The sequence below is a fragment of the Engraulis encrasicolus genome, chromosome 1 (assembly GCF_034702125.1).
Source record: "Engraulis encrasicolus isolate BLACKSEA-1 chromosome 1, IST_EnEncr_1.0, whole genome shotgun sequence".
Taxonomy (NCBI): Eukaryota; Metazoa; Chordata; class Actinopteri; order Clupeiformes; family Engraulidae; genus Engraulis; species Engraulis encrasicolus.
In genome coordinates this window covers 20,260,650-20,271,337 of record NC_085857.1, presented here as the reverse complement: position 1 = coordinate 20,271,337, position 10,688 = coordinate 20,260,650, and positions in this window count along the sequence as shown.

Sequence of the window (10,688 nt, the reverse complement as noted above, 5' to 3'; positions counted from 1 at the left end):
TTCTCTCAACATTCTATTCTTAACGAGCACCTGCAACTACCATTCTAGAAGTCTATTGTTCAGCTCTTCAATGCAATCGGATATTGTCTAGCTGGAATGTTTAAGACAGCCAGCTGCTTGGCTCAATGGGAATGCTGCTGGATTAGAGATATGGAGGTTGGGAGTTCGAATCCCACTCGAAGCCATGTTGATTTTCAAAATTATATCATATGCAGTGTTCCTTAGCCAACTTAAAATGCCATGTATGTCATTTAGTATCAATGGCAAATGTGCTGGATTAGAAATATGGAGGTTGGGAGTTCGAATCCCACTCGAACCCATGTTGATTTTCAAAATTATATCATATGCAGTGTTCCTTAGCCAACTTCAAATACCATGTATTGTATGTCATTTAATATCAATGGCAAAGGGGCTGGATTTCAGATATGGAGGTTGTGAGTTCGAATCCCACTCAGACCCATGTTGATTTTCAAAATTATATCATATGCAGTGGTCCTTAGCCAACTTAAAATACCATGTATGTCATTTAGTATATCCCCAAAACGCAGAGCTACAACACTTTCAAGATAGCTGAATCCAAGATGGCTGAATTGTTTGGCCCATAACTTCTGACTGGGTGGATGGATTTTTTCCAACATTTCTTTTAGCTTTGTTTTCTCAATAGTACTTTGTTTCATCTCTGCCCCAAAAGGCAAGCCCGCTTCCAGCATTTTCTGTGACAATGCAATCTAGTTCCTGTAAATGTCTTGTGCACATGTCTGTTTGTGAAGCGTAACTTCTCCAGAACTGGGGTGCGCGCCCATGGAAATTTACTCTACATCGATTGCAAAGTTGGTTATAAACCTGTGCCCTGTCATTTTATTTTTATGCAGACATTACCAGTATAGCACATTGTTTTGTGAGTGACGATGGCATAGGCTATTTGTATGAGTGAGAAAATTAAGGGGGGTCACAGGTAGAAGGGATTCTGTATGAAAACAGGAAAAACTCAAAAATAGTGAACAATGATTCTAACACTAAATGGACTAGTGTTCACTAGTATGGCTATAACAAATGTACATTTAATAAATGTAAATGTAATAAATGTCTTCTGATCTTGAAGTTAAAATTTGGCTTCCTTAATTGACAAATCAAAAAAAGTTTGGCATTTGGAATGTGAGGGTTGCGAAAATATCCGAAAGTCCCAGCAGAAAACGTTTGGGAACTATTGATAAGAAAGGTCTTGCACAGACAATAATAGGTTGTGATGTAGTTGAATCCCCCCCCACCCCCACCCCCCATATAATACAGCATTACTAAAGAGCACGTTAGATATTTCCCAGAGAACATATGGCCATGCCATGAAATACTGTGAGATTGTTGTGTGATTGCGGTCAGCATACCATGGCGCCATATATAGAGGAGAACTGGCTGTGAAGTACATTGGCTTTTGTTTTGAAACAAATGTTGCATACCTGCTAACTCCAAGTCTTTGGGGGCCTTCAGTACCCAGGCTCCGCCCTCGCGGTGACGCAACACCTTCGGCTCAGCTACACACACTCAGGTGATTTGCTTGTTTAGGTACTTTCGGGTTCCCTCTAGAGAGGGAGAGGGAAACTTCACCCACTTTGTCTGGAACCAATCAACCAAGCATCTCTCAAGTCTCAACGATCCTGGGTAGAGGTGTGTTCAAGGCAGTGACTTGGTTTAAGCGGAGGCGTTCTATTGGAACTGAGAAAATGTTTGGTTCAAACTTGCTCTGCCCTCGACCAGTAGCAAACCAAGGGAGGTGAGTCAACCATACCTTTTAAGAATGTTAGTTGTTATGGTCTTGGTCAGACCAAGTCTCGAAGAGATTTGACAGTCATGATAATCAGGCTGGGTCTTCAGTAGTGAGGTAACACTTTAGAAGCGATGATCTTAAGCTTTTCAGATGCTCTTCAGACTACCTGTATCATTCCTGGAATAGAAAACATGCATGAAGTTTCATTTACATGAATCAAGTAAAATCTTTCTTATGAAATTGGCTTTTGTTTTGTAACAAATGTTGCATACCTGTTAACTTCAAGTCTTGGGGGTCATACTGTAAGTAGAGGTGATCTTTAGCTCTTCAGGTAGGCTCATTGAGAGTACATATGAACAATCTCTGTGTAGGCTACTCTTCGGACTATCTGTAGCATTTCGGGAATAGAATACATGTTTACTGTTTGAACGCGAAATAATTTTTACACAAAATTTGCATCAAATTCTGCAAAATAAGTCTCAAATACATGCGTGTAAGGCTCCTGCTAATTACACGAGGAAATCATTGAATGATTATGTAAATTGATTGTGTAAATTGCAAAAACTCAAGCAATGACTGCTCAATACCACATGAAAAACACAAATATTCAAAATGTTTTTGCCAGTTTATTTCCAGAATTCATGCTGCCCATTCACATAAGTTCCCTCTTTCATGAATACTTACCACTACCATCAAATTTCAAGTTAATTCCAAATTCCAATTAATAGCCCACTGGAAATATTGCACATTTTATACATGAAAAGGTGGATCTTCTCCATGTCTGCCATTTTTAATTTTCAGAAATTGACATCTTTTGCTTCAAAGCTTACTGTACTGAGTTACAATACTTACTCTGGCCACAATCCTACACAGTGCACCTTTGATCATTCAAATACTTAGTAGGAATAAGTGTATGATCACGTAAACTGCAAAAGCTGAGCCATGGCCTGGCAACAGAAGAAGAGTCTCCTTCAATTATTTTACATTACCTCCCCTCACAATGGAATTCTCTCTTCTGATTGGCTGATGGGGCGATGAATAATTTCGTTGAACCGGTCAAACGTCTAACTTGGAATCTTCATTCCAAACAAACATTTTTTTTTCAGTACAGTTTGAAAGTGATTGAGTGCGTTTTAATATGCGACCTTGCCTCCTCCACTTGCTTCTCGTCATGATGACATCACTGACAACAGCATTATATTTCAATATCTTGCAAAAGCTCAATTGTAAAGTCTTTTTCTCATTTGCAATTGGGATGGTGAATGAAAAACAGTCCCTCAAAAGTTGTTGTGGCGAGGCTGACAGCTGGGAAACTTTATCGTTTTCTCCACGGAGGAGGGGCCAGGAGGCGGGACGAGGAGACAAGCACAAGTGGAGGAGGCAAGGTCACATATTGGGATGCACCCACTGACTTGCCCATGATTCATCCTCAATGGCAGCAGCTCAGCGGGTGTTGGGGACGGCGTGACGCGCAGGGGCGCTGGCAGAAATTTTGGGCCCTATGAAAAATTCAAATTTTGGGCCCCCTTAAGGGTCCCTGTCAGTGTTGTCAGTGCTTGGGCCCTTGCTGTCAGTGCTTGGGCCCTTAGAATCTGTATCACTTTCCCCCCCCTAGTGGCACCCATGTGTGACGGAACAGACAGCAGAGCAGCCAGCCAGACGTGACAGGTGAGTGGGTAGATTAGCTCTCGGGCCGTGACATGAGGCCATCTCGTGGTGGTAAGGCAGTCCTGGATTGGTGTACAGGGCATTTCCACTAGGGCTGGGACGATTAATCGACTAATCGTGACTAATCGACTATAAAAATTAGTCGGCAAGAATTTTCATAGTCGACTAATCTTTTCATTTAATTCAGTGTTTTTTACTTACTTGTCTAATGCTTTAATACTTCATTGAAACCTAAAATTGCCCAGCACGTATTAATTGATCGTTGTATCTCAGAGTAAATAAGCTACTATCATGATTTAAGCTCATTGTGAGCTCAGGGACCTAACATTAACGGTTTCTTTATTTTTTCCCAATTTTCTTGAAGATTAAAGTGCTAGAGTACTTGAAAAATTAATTGTTTGACTAATCGACTATGGTCATTTTTTGACCTCAGTCCAGCCCTGATGGGGGGGGGGGGCACCCGGAGGAATGCCAAAGGAAATGAAAAGAACATTGACATGTAACAAGAGCCCAGTTTCAAGGTTCTTCACTTCAATGTCACAAATGTCTTGCCAGACAAGTGCAAGCCCATGCGGCCTTCAAGTGTAGTAGCCTGGGCCTTCCCAATCCTAGTTTGACTCTAGGAGTGCAGCCGGACATGACAGGAATTGAATCCTGAATTTCCCCCTGGAGATTAATAAAGTTACTCTACTCTACTCTACTCTACTCTACTGTAAAAGTGGAAAGTATGTACTGTATGTGCGCACCCTGAAATAATAATTATCACAAGTGGTGCAGGACATAAAAAAACAGCACAACAACAAAGAGCTCCATCACCGTGACGTACTACTGTACGTTTTTAAAGATATTTTTATGGGCTTTTTTTAAACTTTATTTCAGACAGGACAGTGAAGAGTGACAGGAAGCGAATGTGGAGAGAGAGATGGGGTAGGGATTGGACATGACCCAGGCTGGATTCGAACCCTGTGTGTGCAAACTTTGGGCATGCAAGCCCAAATGTGGGGGGCTTAGCGCGCTGCGCCACAGCGCCCTCCGCTACTGTACGTTTTTGACGAACGTTTTGATTTCAGTTGATGATTTCGTTGAGGGTCGGGAGGAATCTATTTGGATAGACAAGATAGCGGGATTGGCATGATGAGTCATTACGAGTGGCATCAGCTCAGCTGGTGACAGTGTGACCAGACGGGAGAGGAGCCAGACGTGACAGGTGAGTAGAGTGCATATCTTGGACCATGAGGCCGTCTCGCTGTAGGCAAGGACGGATTACTGTACGGGCCTACCGGGCCAAGGCCCAGGGGCCCAAGAGCCAATGGGGCCCTGAAGCCTAAGCCTCCATATTTCAATTATCATATAGTGTTAATATTGTACTTTTAACAAATGTATTTTTTTTTTCAGAGAATAACCCCCCTGAAGCCCTGAACAACATAAGGCTCTTTTCCACTGCCTGTTTTCTGGTAGGCCTACTGTACAGATTGACACAACGCGACTCGAGCTATGTCGTGCCCAATCAAACAGCGAAAAAGTGCCGACCGAGTCACGCTGTGTCGAGCTGTATGTAGGCCTACGAGAAAACCGGCAGTGGAAAAGAGCCTATAGGATCTCCAACATCTGGCCTTAAAATTTAATCTTTTTGGAAACTAGCAACACCTGTGGAGGGGGGCTTTCCTGCTGTCTGGCTCAGGGGCCCATGCAATCGTACACCCGTCCCAGGGGGTAGGTTGGAGTAGTGGGGATGGGGTATTAGGAGCCGTCTGACTGGGCACTGCAGGAGGTGGGATACGGCGAGCCGTCTATGGTGTTTTTTTCCCATTTTTTTTTTCATTTATCCTTTATTTAGCCAGGATTGTCCCATTGAGACTACAGTCTCTTCTGCCAGGGAGTCCTGGTCAAAATGACAGCATACATATAGTTACAGACACAGACAAACACATAATGAAAATAAATGTACAAAAAACACATTAAGAAGAATAAGTTTACATAAAACGTATTTTGAGATAAAAAGTAGCCTATGTGCTGCATAGTCAGAAACAATGACACTCCTCTGTGTATACTGTATTAATTTCCCTCTTAAAAGTCTCTAATGAGGGCAGAGAGAGGTTGAGGGTGGATGGGGTACAGTGTGGACAGGGGGAAGACTGGCTTAGCTTATGTCAGCTGACATTTGACAAGTAGTGGTCAGCCAAGGCCAGGCAGGGCGAGGGGGTATTAGTGTCGTGGTGCTGGTAGGTAGTGGACTTTGCTATAGGGATGCACCGATACCACTTTTCTGAAAACCGATACAAGTACGAGTACATTAATGTGTGTACTTGCCGATACCGAGTACCGATACCGATACCTTTTACCACCAAAATACAATGAAAATAAATGTATGGCCTTATTTTTTTCCACCTGTGATATTTTTATTGTCCATTTCCATGTAGATTTAAATGTTAGTAAATGTATGAGGTGGCACTTTTTTCCATGCTGATTTCAAGTCCACAGAACATGACAAGATTTTGCATTGTTTTGAGTAATAGTAGTACTCATAGCTGGTATCGGCAAGTGCTTGACGAGTACGAGTACGAGTATAATGAGCAGTATTGGGAGCCGATACCGATACCAGTATCGGTGCATCCCTACTTTGCTAGGGAGTGATATGAGAACTGATATGGCTGATGGTGTGCCATTGAAGGGTGGGCGGGGGGTGTGGTGGTACGGTGTTGGTGGACAGTCAGTGGCGGAACAATTGCACACTGGGCCCCAAGGCAAAACACTGATACGCCCCCCTTTTCCAGCCTGCCAAGGTCACAATAGGGCCCCCACCACTAATATACGGGAGGGCCCCAGGGCACATGCCCTGCTTGTCCCCCCCCCCTATCACTCCTCCCCTGTGGACAGTGCATTGGGGGTGGTGGTGTGGGAAGCAGGCGGTTGGTGCTGATATAGTTTAATTTCATAGAAAGATGATGAAAGGATATGGATAGGTGATAGGTGGACACAGACAGACGACGGTCTGGGAAGGGTAGTGTTATGTGGGGTGGTGATGAGGTGTGCAGTTTTGCCAGATTGGGCTGTTTCCCTCCCAATTGGGCTGCTTAGGATGGCCGTGTGCGGGTAAAAATGGCATTTAGCAGAAAAAAACCCAATGTTTGCCATGGAAATCAATAGAATTGGGCGGGATTTGAGCACTTTTTGGGCTGGAAATCATCAGCCTCATCTGGCAACCCTCGAGGTGTGTCACATGTGGGGGCCGGGGTGTAGACTGACGGGCAGTACTGACACTGTTTCATATAAACAGATGAGTGTAGACTAATGATGATGAAGGCATATTGGTGGCTCATGATCTGCCCTAGTGACAGGCAAGAACATTATGAAGCAGTATGGGGTTGACGTGGATGTGTTGGGCAGTGGACACGAGTGTGACATAGAGAAGTTGATTAGATTGGGTGGGGTGGTGTTGTTAGATTAGCAGCAATGATGCCAGTAATGAACCTTAGTCCTTTTTCAAGTGCAACATATGCTACTGTGCCACTACTGTGAGGTGAGTTTGGGAGAGGTATACGGCAGCATAGACATGTAATTAATGAGGACACGATTGTGACATAGAGAAGTTGATTAGATTGGGTGGGGTGGTGTTGTTAGATTAGCAGTAAGGATGTTCCACAGACAGATGATGATGATGATGGAGGCATATTGGGAGCATGGCATGGGGTGGGACTGTGATCATAGTCTGAATCCCATTTCAGCCCTTGGCCCTACGTCGATCCCCTTCCCCTCCGTTTTGCGCGTTCATGTGAAGGGCTAGGGCCGTCCCTGACAGAGGTGAAGGAGTGAGGGGAAGGGCTTTCTACCAATTGACACAGAGATTTTCCGATGACTCACTTCAAACGGAGGGCTAGTACTGATTTCCCCGAATACACTGCGAATGCCTTTAAAATTTGGCAGCTTCCACAAAAGCACACCAATATAAGTATTTTCGCCGTAATTTACGGTGTCACAATTGTAATAATTATTCCATTGTACTCAGTTAAACATTGTCCCAATGTGTAATAGTCATTTTATCCATGAACACGCACATGAAAAAAAATCGCTTTTAATGTCAACCTAATGCATTGAAGTCGTAAAGGAATTGCAGGGGTCGTGCATCACCGTTGTCCTTTTTTAAATTGTTGCGTGCGTAATTACAAGCAATATCTTCGGTTTAACCGTGGAGAAGCTGGTTTTTGCATGGTATGAGTGTCATCCCGTGATTGCTGAAGGGCTGTCTCAATTCATAGGGGTTGCGTTTCAAAGGGTACAAATTAAGTTGTGATAGGCCACCGCTCATCTGTTTAGAAGGTGCAGGATTCAACCACAAACCACAAGCACTGTTTGTATGCACTCTGCCTGATGAAGGTCTAAGAACCGAAAGCTTGCAAGTAAAGTAAAGCTTCTTTGCACAAACAGAGACCTGAAGTGTGCGGATTGTCTTCTTTTTATACAGAAAAGGGTACAAATTAGAAGTGGGATTCGGCCACAGTCTGCCCTGGAGACAAGATCGTTACGAAGGACTGAAAGTAGAGGTGTTGGGCAGTGGACATACTGTGACATAGAGAAGTTGATTAGATACGGCAGGGAGGGCGTGGTGGGGTTGGACTGTGTTGGACAAGGGCCATACTCTGCCCTAGAGACAAGATCATGAGACGGTTGGACAGGGGACATACTGTGACATAGAGAAGTTGATTAGATGGGGTGGGGTGAAGGAGTAGGCTGGCAGTGATGATGTTTTGAAATTCATACACATATGAGGAAGGGATATGGGACAGGGAGGTCAGTTGGGCTTAGGGATGGCGAAAATTGAAAAAACTCTTAACCGGCTACTGAGACTCATTAACCGGTGGTTCACCGGTTAACCGGTAATCTTAAATTATACAACGTTCGCGTGCCTGATATGTACAGCATTGATTTTTAAAAATATATATTTTTCACATAAGCCTTTTTTTTTGGCTGCGCAGACAGGACCTGCCATGTCCAGTCACTGTTGCCAGATGGAAAATGCTGAATTATCGTACTAAAACCTCAAAATTATCGTTTTTTGAGGCTTTTTGGGAGGAAATTATTATTATAATTATTACAACCGGTTAAGCGGTGGCAGAACATTTTAACCGGTTAAAGTTGATCCAGTCGACTATCGGTGAAACGGTTACCGGTTAACATCCCTAGTTGGGCTGGGGTCATATTCCGCCCTAGATACAAGATCAGCAGCCTCTTTGTACCGGGCCCGGTCGGCCTATTCACTCTTTGCTGAAAAGACTCAATTACATCATAACAACATGGCTGTGACAATATTACAAATAGCTAGGGGTGGGCTATATGACGATATTAAATCGTGAATCGTGAAATCGAGTACAAGATCGTCTCCAATCTGCCAAAGTGGAGAAATTGTATAGAGCGTCTTGCAGTGAGGATGTTTACTATCAGTATCAGTTGGACAATGGACATACGTTGACATAAAACGTTAATGAGAAACAGGTTGGGGATGTTGGACGGTGGACATGCTGTGGCTTAGAAAGTTGATGAGACAGGGATGGTGTAGGTAGAGTGTTGGACAGTGAACATACTATGGCTATTGTGAAAAATAAAAGCAGAGAATGCACGCACATCGACATCAGTGGCACAGGTGTTGGACAAAACAAAATAATGAAGTAAATAATTTAGAGGTGCACCGAAATGAAAATTTGTGGCCGAAACCGAAACCGAAAAATAAGTAAATCACTTGGCCGAATACCGAAACCGAATATTACAATTCAGTTAAAAGTTATCAAAAGTTAGGTTTTTCACTATATTTAAATATTGCTTAAATCTATGGCTTAACAACACATGTTTAGACAAGTTTATGAAAGAAAATAAATGTGTATTAGAAGTCTTTAAATTTTAGAGTAGAACTGAAATTAGTTTAAATAATGCCCATTATCAATTCATTTTCTATTCGGCCTCCGATTCGGCTACTCAATTGGCTTTCGGCCGAAAACCGAAAGTGTCTTTTTTAGCGTTTTCGGCCGAATATTTTCTGTGGCCGAATTTTCGGTGCACCTCTAAAATAATTATTTCCGTCCGCAACACTGTCAATGCTCCCAGCTGATGCCGCAACCTTGCGAACCTTAGTCCTTTTTCAAGTGCAACATATGCTACTGTGCCACTACTGTGAGGTGAGTTTGGGAGAGGTATACGGCAGCATAGAAATGTAATTAATGAGACTGGGCTGAGGTGTTGGACAGTGAACATACTGTGGCTTAGAAGGTTGATGAGATAGGGCCTGGCATGTGGCTGCGTTAGACAGTGAACTGTTGCCATACAAAGTTGATGAGACGGGGCTGAGGTGAGACAGCCAAGGTGTTGGACTGTGATCCAACAGGCTGAATCAGCTGACCGAAGCACCTGGCAAAAGGAGAGAGGACAGTGGCACGGGGAAGTGATGCAGAGCATGGCATGGCGGCTTATTAAAAACGGGAGAGGGGAGAGAGGGGAGACGGGGGTAGATGTTACACGAGTGCAGAGCAACAGGCAAAAGCATGACTCATCGGCTCACCTCTCTCGTATCAGGAGACTATCTGCAGAGGTGTCAAAAGTAAAAGTAAATCTGTAGTGCCAGTACAGCACTAGCACATGATAGTACATAGCTGTTACACCAGTACATGGTAGGCTACTACCCAATGAGGTGGATAGACGTTAATGAAAAACACCTAACAAGAACCCACCATAAATGTCATCCAACCAGTGCAGAGTCAGCTGATCGTAAGATAAGTACACAGTCTACTGGTTACTTAAGTAAGTTAATGTGTTGGAAGGAAATTATGTTTCTTTTTCCTTTACTCTTACTTTTACTTTTGACACCTCTGACTGACACCTGCACTGAGCCCTCGAGAGCTGAGCAGCTTACTGTGAGGTCACCAGAGGAGACCCCTGAGTTAAATAATTGTGTTTTACACTTCTCTTGTTCTTCCAGCCGTTCCCTGGCAACACAAGTTGAACCTCCAAGCTAGAAATTAACATTGAATCTTATGGCTCAAGCTAGCAGCTAGCTGGACCCATAGGATGCAATGATAGTTGCTATGTGTAGCTTGAAACTAGAAGTAACGTCACCAGGCAATGAGAACAACAGGAACACCTTGAGAATGGTGAAATGGTGGTGGTCAATTATTTAACTCCAGTGGGGGTGTAAATTGAATTATTTCCAGAAATGGTAGGCCTACAGTAGTATTGCTTTAAACCTCTACCACACATTTTCATTTGGATTTAC